The sequence below is a fragment of the Cetorhinus maximus genome, chromosome 13, assembly GCF_964194155.1.
Source record: "Cetorhinus maximus chromosome 13, sCetMax3.hap1.1, whole genome shotgun sequence".
Lineage (NCBI taxonomy): Eukaryota > Metazoa > Chordata > Chondrichthyes > Lamniformes > Cetorhinidae > Cetorhinus > Cetorhinus maximus.
In genome coordinates, this window is record NC_135891.1 from 96,928,984 (window position 1) to 96,941,803 (window position 12,820).

General features: G+C 43.3%; 1 protein-coding gene across 1 annotated transcript in view; it reads left to right on the forward strand.

The window, feature by feature from the left end:
- Positions 1-12,820, forward strand: part of LOC144688860 (leucine-rich repeat and immunoglobulin-like domain-containing nogo receptor-interacting protein 2) — a 223,363-nt gene that overhangs the window by 89,178 nt on the left and 121,365 nt on the right. The gene's annotated exons all lie outside the window — the stretch shown is intronic.

Genomic DNA, 12,820 nt, shown 5'->3' on the forward strand with positions numbered 1-12,820 from the left:
TGGCCTCCACCTATCACTGGCCCCCTATCGAGCTCTACCTGTCCCACCCACCCCCCCTACCAGCTTATATTTCAACTCATTTCTCTATTTTTTAGTCCTGATGAAGGGTCATACGGACTCGAAACGTCAACTGTATCCCTCTCCACAGATGCTGTCAGACCTGCTGAGTTTTTCCAGGTATTTTTGTTTTTGTTCTAGATTTCCAGCATCTGCAATACTTTGCTTTTAAAATGAAGTTAAGGTATGGTAGGGCAGCTCGGTCGAGTGGAATGTGTGACCTGTGATATCTGCAAAGTCATGGATGCTACCGGTGCCCTAGATGACCACATGCGTAGGAAGTGCTGCCAGCTGCAGAACCTTGAGCTCCGGGTTTCAGAGCTTGAGCGGCAGCTGGAGTCACTGTGGCACATCTGTGAGGCTGAGAGCTACGTGGACAGAACGTTCAGAGAGGTGGTCACACCGCAGCTTAGGAGCCTGGAAGCAGAGAGGGAAGACCACCAGGCAGTCCAAGAGAACTAGGCAGGTAGTGCAGATGTCCCCTCGCGGTCCTGCTCACAAACTGGTTTTCCATTCTGAAAGCTGGTGAGGGTGCTGGTTCCTCAGAGGAGTGCAGTCAAAGCCAAGTTTGTGGCATCACGAGTGGCTCGGCTGTACAGGAGGGGAAGAAGAAGAAAGGAAGAGCAATAGTGATGGGGGATTCATTAGTTAGGGGAATAGACAGGTGGTTTTGCGGCCATAGATCTGACTCCAGGATGGCATGTTACCTCCCTGGTGCCATAGTCAAGGATATCACCGAGCGGCTGCAGGACATTCTTCAGCCAGAGATCATGGCCCACATTGGTACCAATGACTTAGGTAGGAAGGGGGATGTGGTCCTGCAAACAGAATTTAGGGAGCTAGGTGGAAAATTAGCAAGCAGGACCTCAAATGTGGTAACCTCCAGATTATTCTCAGTGCCGCGTGCAACTGGGTACAGAAATAGGAGGATAGGCAGATCAGTGCGTGGCTGGAAAGCTGGTACAGGAGGGAGGGCTTTAGATTTCTGGGACACTGGGACTGGATCTGGGGAAGATGGCACCTGTACAAGCCGGTCAGGTTGAACAGAGCCAGGACTGATTTCCTTGCGGGTTGTCTTGCTCGTGCTGTTGGGAGGGCTTTAAACTAACTCGGCAGGGGTGTGGGAACCAGGAGATATTAGAGAGGGATACCAGGGTGCACAAAATACTGGGAGAGGCAGATAGCACTAGTATATAGAATAGTAGGTTAATAGATGCAGCTGGAGTAAGGGAATAAGTCATGGGCCTGAATTTTTAGCTCGGTGAGTGGGTGTGATCGGCAGGCCCAGGATCAGGTGGGAAACGGAACACTGACCGCGATTGGCCCCTGACCGCGATTTCACGCTGGTGAGCCAATTAACAGCCAGCCAGCATGAAGCCTGCGCTAAAATGTTCAGCGCTACCGGGGTGGGGGCAGGAGGAGAGTGGGCAATAGCATCGACGCGGGCATGGGTGAGCAGTGAGAGAAAGCTCCCTGAATGCAGAGAGCTGCCTCAGAGCTGCAGACCCGAAAATGCTCCAATAAAGTTTCAAAAAGCAGGAAAAAAATGCCCCAGCATCACAACCAGGCACCTGAAAATATAGATGATAAAAGTGCTGCCCACAGATCTTTACTTTTATTTTGTTTCATTATGGAAACCCTCATCCCACCCTTGGATGAGATTTCATGAAAAATGTAAAGGCCACATGATGATTCGCCCATCCGTCAACCGTAAGGCTGGACGGGTGACAAAAGATAGCAGACAATTTTGCCATTAATGGGCTTAATTTTCCTCTTAATTTTCAGCGGGCACGCTTCTGACTTTTGTGTGCCCGCCTGGCGTGTGAAATATCGTGTCAGTGCGCGATGACATCGGGACACTCGCCCAACGCCATCTCGTGTAATTTCAAGCCTGAGTGGGTCGGGCGCACACCCACCCAATCAATGTAAAATTCAGCCCGTGAAGCCTAAATCAGGGTTACTATGCATGTATATAAATGCACAGAGTATAGTAAATAAGATTGGGGAGTTAAAGGCACAGATTGCCATGTGGAAATATGATGTTGTGGTGATAACAGAAACTGGCTCAAGAAAGGGCAGGACTGGGTGTTAAATATTCCTGGGTGCAAGGTGTTCAGAAAAGATAGGAAAGGAAGAAAAGGAGAAGGGATGGCAGTATTGGTTAAGGAGAGCATTGCAGTGCTCAAAAGAGGATGTCCCAGAGATTTCAAGGACAGAATCAATTTGGCTGGAGCTAAGGAACTAAAAGGCTGCAATTACATTGCTCGGTATAGTCTATAGACAACCAACTAGTGGGAAGGATGTAGAGGAACAAATCTGCAGGGAAATTACAGAGAGATGCAAACTTTATACAGTAGTTATAATGGGGGACTTTAATACCCAAATGTAGATTGGGACAATGGTTGTGTAAAGGGCAGAGTGGGGCAAGAGCTTCTAGATTGCATTCAGGAGAATTTTCTACAGCTGTATGTGTCCAATCCAACAAGAAAAGATGCACTGTTGGGCCTAGTTCTTGGAAATGAGGTGGGCCAAGTGGATCAAGTGTCAGTGGGGGAACATTCAAGAGACAGTGATCTTTGTATCGTGAGGTTTAGGATATAGGTAGAAAAGGACAATGTGCAATCCAGAGTAAGAATAATTAACTGGGGGAGAACCAACTTCAATGGGGCAAGAACGGAGCTGGGCTAGATAGACTGGAACCAAAGGTTGGTGGGAATAACTGTGGCTGAGCAATGGGCTACTTTCAAAGAAGAATTGGTTTGGGCATGGTTAAGGTGTATTCCCTCAAAAGGGAAAAGTAGGGCAAACAAATCCAGGGCTCCCTGGATGCAAAAGGAGATAGCAATTAAGGTAAAGAAGACAAAGTGTGCTTTTGACAGGTGTCAGAAAACACAATTGAGAACCAAGAAGAATATAGAAGGTTCAGAGGGGAGGTGAAAAAGCAAATAAGAGAAGCAAAGAGGGATTATGAGAAAAGATTGGCAGCCAATATAAAGGGGAATCCCAAAGTCTTCTATCAGCACATAAATATTAAGAGGTTGGTAAAAGCAGAAATAGGGCTGGTTAAGGACCAAAAAAGGAGATATAAACATGGAGGCAAGGGGCATGGCTGAGGTGTTAAATGAATACATTGCATCTGCCTTTACAAAGGAAGCAGATACTACCAAGGCCATGGTGACAGACGAGGAAACTCTTGTCACTAGAAGGGTTAAAAATTGATAAGGAGGAAGTGTTGGATTAACTGTCGGTACATAAGAGTTGATAAGGCACTGGGACTGGATGAGATGCATTCAAGGGTATTGAAGGAAGTAAGAGTGGAAATTGCAGGGGCATTGGCCATAACCTTTCAGTCTTCCCGAGACTCGGGTGGTGCCAGAGGACTGGAGAATTGCAAACATTATGCCCTTTATAAGCCCAGCAATTACAGACCAGTCAGTTTAACTTCAGTGGTGGGGAAGCTTCCAGAAACAATTATTTGGGATAGAATTAGAAGTCACGTGGAAAAATGTAGGTTGATTAGGAAGAGCTAGCATGTATTTCTAAAGGGAAAATCATGTTTAAGTAACTTGCTGGAGTTTTTTGAAGAGGTAACAGAGAGGATCGATGAGGATAATGCTGTTGATGTAGTATATGTGGACTTTCGAAAGGCACTTAATACAGTGCCAGACTTGTGAGAAAAGTTATAGATCATGGAATAAAAGGGACAGTAGTGATATGGATACAAAATTGGCTCAGTCATAGGAAACAGCGAGTAATGGTTAATGGATGTTTCTCGGGCTGAAGGAAGATTTATGGTGGAGTTGCCCAGGGATCGTTATTGGGACCCTTGCTTTTCCTGATATATATTGATGATCTAGATCTTGGTGCGCAGGGGATGATTTCAAAGTTTGCGGCTGATACAAAACTTGGAAGCATTGTAAACTGTGAGGAGGACAGTGTAGAACTTCAAAAGGAAATACACAAGTTGGTGGAGTGGACAGGTAGGTGGCAGGTGAAGTGCAATGGAGGGAAGTGTGATGTATTTTGGTAGGAAGAACATGGAGAGACAATATAAAATAAGGGGCACAATTCTTAAGGGGGTGCAGGAGCAGAGGGACCTTGGTATGAATATTTACCAATCCCAACTGGAGAACAGATTTTTTTTGAAAGCACAAGTCTTTTACAACTCATCTTTCCAGAACCACTTCATCCAATTCAAGGTCGTGGGGGCGGGATCAGAGCCTATTCCAACAGGCAATGGGCACAGTACACCCAGGACAGGGCAGGATGCCAGCCATCACAGGGCACACACTCACATAGGGATTTACTGTAACCAATCCACCTAATCAACACATCATTGGATGAAGGCAGGAAACTGGAGCACCAAGAAGAAACCAACACTGACATGGGAAGAACGTGCAAACTTCACACAGATAGACAGTTGAGTTCAGGATCAAACCCAGGTCCCTGGAGCTGTAAGGCAGCAGCACTATCCATTTTGCCACAGTGCTGCCCTCAAGGGACCTGGGTGTATATGTGCATATATCATTTAAGGTGGCAGGACAGGTGTAGAGAGCAGTTAATAAAGCATGCAGTAAAGTAACCTGGGCTTTACTAATAGGAGCATAGGGAAGAATTTTCCCGTCGGCGAGCGTGGGCGGGGCCCGCTCACTGACGCGTAAAATGACACGGAATGTTGTCAGGCAGAACTCCCAACGTCATCACGCGTCATTTGCATTTTCAGGTCGGCGGGGGCGCAGCCAAGTCAGCTGTGCGCCCGCCGACCTGTCAATGGCCTATTGAGGCCATTCAAAAATCAATTAAACCAATTAGTGGTTGTCACATGAGGGGACATGGATGGTAAATGAAATTTTCGACAGAATAACTTTTTCACTTTGGGAACCGATCTCCCTGAAGCAGCACTTAGTCTCAGGGAGATCGGAGCTCACTTCCGCATTTGGCATTTCCCCCCCTTGCCTGCACAGGAAGCACAAAGCGCTTCCGTGCGGACGTCACGCTGGGTGGGCCTTAATTGGCCCGCACACAAGAAATTGCGATTGTGGTTGCCGATCGGAGGGCCGCCCGCCCACGCCCGCTCCTGCACTTCCCCCCACCGACGGGGAGAAAATTTTGCCCATAGTGTACAAAAGCAAGGAGGTTATGCTGAGCTTACATAAGACACTAGTTAGACCTCAGCTGGAGTATTGTGTACAGTTTTGGATGCCACACTATAGAAAGGATGTGAACGTGTTGGAGAGAGTGCAGAAGAGGTTTGCAAGAATGGCTCCAAGGATGAAAAACTTCAGTTATGAAGATAGATTGGAGAGGTTGGGACTGTCCTCCTTGGAAATGAGAAGGCTAAGAGGAGAGTTGATAGAGCTGTTCAAAATCATGAGGGGGCTGGATAGAGTAGATAGGGAGAAGCTGTTCCCATTCATAAAAGGATCGAGAACCAGAGGGCACAGATTTAAAGTGATCTGCAAAAGAAGCAAATGTGATGTGAGGAAATTTTTTTCACACAGTGAGTGGTTCAAGTCTGTAATGCACTGCCTAGAAATGTGGTGGAGGCAGGTTCACTCGAGGCATTCAAGAGAACATTAGATGATTATTTGAATAGAAACAATGCGCAAGGGTACAGGGGAAAGGCAGGAGAATGGCACTAAATCATAATGTTCATTCGGAGAGCGGTGCAAACACGATGGACCGAATGGCCTCCTGCACCGTAACAATTCTGTGATTCTATAATAAATCAGTAACAAGACTTATTTCATGAAATGACACATTATTTAATCTGATGTCTCGACCAAGCAGTGTGAGGCTAAAACACAGCAGCATGAATATGATAGGTTTGCTGGGTTACTGAGCCAGGAGCAAAGAAAACAAATGCATTTGATGGTGACAGAGATGATGACTCACGACATGCATTCCCCAGAGGAAGTCGAACACAGTGGAGGAAGTTAAGCAATCTGTGAAATGAAGTCAATCCAGAAAGAGCTAGGTGATAAATAAATTGAATGATGCAGCTATGTAGCATATATTATCAGCCACAGCTGAAGCATTGTGAGATGTTAAAGTCTGCCAGTGATAAATAATTTAAATGTTCTGTCAGTTTTACAATCTTCACCTAAATTAAATTCCTAATGCCTGGAACTGCTTTAAGAATCTTTGCAATGTGAAACTGATAATTTCCCGCCTGTAAATTGAATACCCATTTTAACTTTGTGTTTAATGAAATACTAACTGTACCAAGTGACCTAACCAAACACATCATTAGATTGATGGTTTATCAGAAGAGAATATTAGTGTATTAGGTTTAGTGTAGATGTGTATTTAGTATAGAATCACAGATCTGTTGTAGTGCAGAAGGAGGCCATTTGCCCTGTCGTGTCTGCACCCGCTCTCTAAATGAACAGTTCACCTACTGCTGTTACTCTGCCTGCTCCTTGTAACCCTTCATATTCTTCCCTTTCAGGTAACAGTCTAATTCCTTCTGAATGCCTCAATTGAACCTGCCTCCACCATACTCTCAGGCAGTTCATTCCAGAATCCAGCCACCCACTGTGTGAAAAGATTTTCCTCATGTCGCTTTTGCTTCTTTTACCAATTACTTTAAATCTCTGTCCTTTCAATCCTGATCCTTCAAGAGTGGGAGCAGTTTCTCCCTATCTACTCTGTCTAGACCCTTGTTGATTTTGAATAGCTCTATCAAATCTCTTCTTAGCCTCCTCTTCCCCAAGGAAAACAGTCCCAATTTCTCCAATCTATCTTCATAACTGATGTTCCTCACCTCTGGAATCATTCCCAGGAATCTTTTCCGCACTCTCTCCAAAGCCTTCACATCGTTCCTAAAGTGCAGTGCCCAGAATTGGATGCAATACTCCAGCTGAGGCCAAATTAGTGTCTTATACAATTTTAACATAATCTCCTTGTACTTTACATAATGTCTCTGTACCCTATGCCTCTATTAATAAAGCCTAGGATACTGTATGCTTTATTAACTGCTCTGTCAACCTGTCCTGCTACCTTCACTGGCTTATGCATATATACACCCAGGTCCTGCTCCCCTCAGAGTTGTATCCTTTATTTTATATTTTCTCTCCATGCTCTTCCTACCAAAATGAATCGCTTCACATTTCTCAGCATTGAACTTCATCTGCCACCTGTCTGCCCATTCCACCAACTTGCCTATGCCCTTCTGAAGTTCTACACTATCCCCCTCACAGTTCACAATGCTTCCAAGTTTTGTATCATCCACAAATTTTGAAATTGTGCCCAATGAACTAAGATCTAGGTCATTAATATATATCAGGAAGAGCAAGGATCCCAACACTGATGCCTGGGGGACTGCACTCCAAACCTTCCTCCAGTCCGAAAATCATCCATTAACCACTACTCTCTGTTTCCTATCACTAAGCCAATTTTGTATCCATGTTGCTACTTTCCTTTTTATTGCATGAGCTATAACTTTATACACAAATCTGTTGTGTGGCATTGTGTCAAATGCCTTTTGGAAGTCCATATACATCACAACAGCATTACCCTCATTAACCCTCTGTTACTTCTTCAAAAAACTCCAGCAAGTTGGTTAAACATGATTTTCCCCTAACAAACCCATGCTGGCTTTCCTTAATTAACCTGTATTTGTCAATGTGACTATTAATTTTGTCTTGAATTGTTGTTTCTAGAAGTTTCCCCACCATTGAAATTAAGCTGACTGGCCTGCAGTTGTTACACTTTCTTTACACCCTTTTTGAACAAGTGTATAACATTTGTAATTCCCCAATCTTCTGGAACCACCCTTGAGTCTGAAGAAGACTGGAAAATTATGACCAGTGCCTCCACAGTTTCCACTCTCACTTCCCTCGGTATCCTGCATGCATCTCTTATGGTCCTATTGCCTTATCAACTTTAAGCCTAGATTTTCCAATATCTCCTTATCAATTTTAAATCCTTTTTGTGTATTAATTACCTCCTCTTTCACTGTGGCCTGGGTAACATCTTCATCCTTGGAAAAGACATGCAAAGTATTCAATTAACAGCTCAGCCATTCCTCCTGTCTCTACGCATAAATCCGCTTTTTGGTCCCTAATTGGTCCCACTCCTATTTATATCGTCTTTTTACTATTTATATGCCTGTGAAAGACTTTGGAATTCCCTTTTATGTTAGCTGCCAGACTTTTTTTATTTGCTTTTTTCATTTCCCCTCTGAACATTCTAAATTCAGCCTGGTTCTCCATTGTATTAGCCACCTGATGTATGTCAAAAGCATACTTATTCTTCTTTATCTCAATCTCTAACTTTTTTATCACCCAGGGTGCTCTGGGGTTTATCATCTTACCTTTCTCCGTGCCCGAACTATCTTTTCTTTGAAGGTAGCCCATTGTTCGTTATCATTTTTCATGCCAACCTTTGATTCCAATTTATTCAGCCCAGATCCATTCTTACCCCATTAAAGTTGGCTTTCCCCCAGTTAATTATTCTTACTCTAGATTATTCTTTGTCCATTTCCATAGCCAACCTAAACATAATGATGCAATGATCACTGTCTCCTGAATGTTCTCCTACTGATATTTCATCCACTTGGCCCATCTCATTCCCAAGAATTAGGTCTAGCAGTGCCTTCCCTCTCGGACTGGAAACATACTGCTGTAGAAAATTATTATGAGCACGCTGTAAGAACTCTTGCCCCTCTCTGCCTTTTACACTACGACTATCTGAGCCTAGATTCGGACGTTAAAGAACTCCATTATATTTACTCTATAATTCTTGCACAATTCTAATTCATTGTAAATTTGGCTTATAGACTACAGCAAGCAATGCAGTGGCACCTTTTTTGTTCCTTAGCTCTCGCCAAATATATCCTGTCCTTGATCATTCTGGGATATCCTCTCTCTCAGCATTGCACCGCTCTTCTTAATCAATACCGCCACTCCTCCCCGTTTTCTTCCTTTCCCATCTTTCTTGTATAAAGAAATATTTAGCACTCAGTCTTGCTCTTCTTTGAGCTAGGTCTCTGTTATAGCCACAACATCACATGGCAATCGGTGTCTGTAAATCATCAATCTTCTTAACCATTGTCAAGGAAAAATACCAACAACCACAGGTTACATCGAGAAAGAGTACTTTTATTCAAGCGCTAAACCGTACAATGGCCATTGGGAGAGATCATCTAGATTTGCTCAACGTTACAGTGTTCAACAAGCAGTATTTATACAGTACAATTATGTGACTCCAGCATATTCACACAGTGATCTTATTAACTTGCCCTTCTTTATTCTCTTATAATTATATCTAGGTTAGCTAATTGATTTTGCTTACCCGTACAGTTTCTTGATCATCCCTTATCTCTTCTAACAATGTACTGTTCATTCCATGAGACAACATCTGTTTGTGTTTATCATGTCCTATATCTTTTTTATCTACTCTTTGCCTAACCTTTGATCTCAGGTCATTTCACGCATCAAGGTTTGTTCTTCTTAATTTTCTGTTCTTGCTTCCCTTTATAATTTAACCCTTTAGGTGATTTTTCTTTCTCAGTCCCCTCTTTCGTGCTTTGTAGCACAATCCCCTTAGTCCCTTCCCTGTAGTGCCATTTCCCTTCTATACTTATCCTTTTCCCATTTGTTGATCCTCCTTCTAAGCTGGCTGGCTAAAATAATCAGGATTACAATTATCAAGGCCTGAATAATAACCAGGACATGGGAGAGAATTCTGAGCCATGGATGTACATTTACATTCATACCCCAATTCCAAATTTGTGACACAGCAGAGTTCTCCTTTCATAGTTCATTAGCCATGTCTTGATCACTCCGAATCTTCTGTTCAATGGTTTTCCATTTGTGAATTATGTTGCATGTTTCTTTTATCAGTTGCTCCCAATTGGAGAGAGTGAAGGCAAAACAGGAGGCGCAAACTCACGTATTGTGCTATCATTGTCTGTGCGCTGTATTGTTGCATCAACTTGTAGATTAGTGTCCTTTGGTATAGGTTCCAGGGTGTCCGTTCCGAAGACTACCTGCTCTTTAGGGTTTTTAATTATTACATTATAGTCTGGCAAGGTGCAGACCTTGTCCCGTATAGTGTAAGTTATGTTAGTGGTTACAACATAATAGTGGGTTGCGTTGTGTGTTTTTCCGAAATATGAGCCATTATGTTTAGTCGGGTTGACATATATCAAACAATTATTCCAATGGTTTAAACCGCATGTCCCTTCATTTATGGTGGTGCAGTCTGGACACAACCAGATATCGTCCGTCTGATGACATTGTTCCCGTTGCAATCCTTTCATTGAGTTATTCATTATCACTGCCCACTTTGGGGCTTCTGGGACTGTCAACCACACCCTTTTCTTTACCCAGCCCACGTTTTCGACCCGATATAGTCGGGATCTCAACGTATCATCTTTGGTTTTAGGTATGTGTCGAACCATACCCAGGATTATTGTTTCCTCCTTTTTTGTTACTGCTCTTAAGGTGGGGGATGCAGGTGGCTAGAGAGACGTCTCGGGCATCAACATTTGCTAGGGATGATCTTAGCGCCCATTTTTGTAAAGTCTCTTCCCTTATCCAATCTGGCACCTGGTGATTTTTAAGCTGCAACAAGTTTTTATCTACTTGGGCCAGAACCCAAGACCCGTATAAGGTGCATACAGCTTCCCTTGTTTCATTATTTTCTTCACCCTCTTCTCTGTCAATCAGGGCATTTATCGTGTTAGTTACTGGTTTCAGGCGTTTCAAACCTTCCTGGATAAGGACAGACAGCTGTTCACTAGTCTGGGCTGTGTCTTCCTGATCATTATATCCTTCCTGGGCTATCTGCTTCTTGTGGGCCTTTAGTTTGTCAATTTCCATTTGTAGAGTTCCTATATCTAAGTTATTTATTGTGCAGTTCCAGCCGCATAACCTATTCCTGCAACTTCCAAGATCCCCCTCCTTACTTGTCTTTTTTTCCTGTATCCTCCTTTTGCGTTGTTTCTGAGTAGGGTTTACAGTGGTAGTGCTCACCAATTGCTCCTTTTCAACTTCTAGTTTCAACTCTGTTTGGCTAACTTCCTCTCTTAACAGTTTGGTATGCAGGTTTCTCAGCCCATTAGGGCATCATTCTGGCATATTTAGTCTTGTCAGATTTACTGTTACTTTCACATGGGTGTACCCTGGCACAATAATCACTCCTTCCTTTTTTGGGATTATTACTAGCCCTGTGTTTAGTGATATTACTTCTGACCCATTCTTGAGGCATTCTGGGGGTGCCTGGGTGACAATTGTTTCAGTAATATCTTGAGGTGGGGTTGGGGTACCAGCTGTTTTGGGTATCATTGTGCTGGTTGAGAGGGGTAATGGGGTCGTAAGGCCAGACCTAATAGCCCATCTTATTATCCAGTCTGTACAGCTCAGGACATATCCTCCTCCCACCTGTCCCCAAATCTGATTGTTTATACTGCAATCGATCCTTTCCTTCGTGCCAGTTGTTTGACATGGCCCAAAAGGATTTGGCTTTAAATTTATTTCTGGCCCGTTACAAGTATAACATCCTCTGCTTTGTCTTTCACACTGATAGCTATTGGTTAAGGTGAAGCCCGAAGTGGGGCTTGCATTTTTAGGGGTATATAGTTTGCAATCATTTCCCTGTTCCTTCTGTACCTGATTATTATTGGTTGTAGCGGTAGCTCTATAATTATTACCAGTGTCTCGCTACCGGTGCCTCTTTTTCCTATACCTATAGCTATTTCGGGTCCTTCACAAAGTATACTAAATTGTAACTTCCGCTCCTGTCTATTATTGTTACTATTGGGATTTTTCTGTTCACCGCACTTAAGGATCAAGATAGGATCGTGTCCTTTGCAAGTTGTGGGCATGACTCTTTCCCCTTTTATCACTCTTTCGTCTCCTGGCCTTTCTTCATCATACAACATTCCTGCATTATTAGTAGACATAGCTATACTAATCTTACTGGCCTTAATTTGTACTGAGAGACAAAGAACCGCGCACATTTCTATATATTTTCCTGATTCTAAACCTTTAACACTAAAATTTCCTTTCCCTCAGTACACCAGTACTGGTTTGTGGGTATCATCATTATAATAGATCTTATTATCCCTGCAAGAACCATCATTACCAGTTTTAGACATTAGCAATACAGCCTGATTATTACTAGAGTCACTCATTATCTCTCGACGCGTTCGCATACAATTATACAGAAGTGTTATACAATCAAATTTTATCTTACATCTATCATTTCCACAAGAGAAATAGCGAATTCCTTGTGGTTCAACGCTTGACAAATTTTCTTGAGTTTGTTCAAACATTATTGTTTGGCAATGGTACATGGTCAGATGCCACGGGATGGCATCTGGGTGATTGCACTGTACCTGATCCTTAAAGTCTAGATCAATGGTGTATGTTCTGTTCCCTGCACACGGCCAGGTGGTGGCGACTATGGAGCCTACACAGAAGGCCACAAAGGCCAGAATCAGTCCTTTATACATCTTCGGGTGCCGGGATCCTTTTACAGTGGGAGGTGTGAATCTAAGTGGTTCTTCCTTCACACTTTACCGCTGTTCTGGTGGTCAGTAGGATCTGATAAGGTCCTTCCCATCTGGGTTTAAGGGAATCTTTTCTTTTGTGAACCTTCACAAGGACCCGCTCGCCTGGTTTTAGCGTATGGCACTGGAAGTCTCCTGGTTTCTTTTCTGATTCTTTTACCTGTGTATGAACAGATCTCAATTGTTTGGTTAATGCTTGACAATACTGTATCCATTTATCATCTGCCTCATGTACATCAAGGT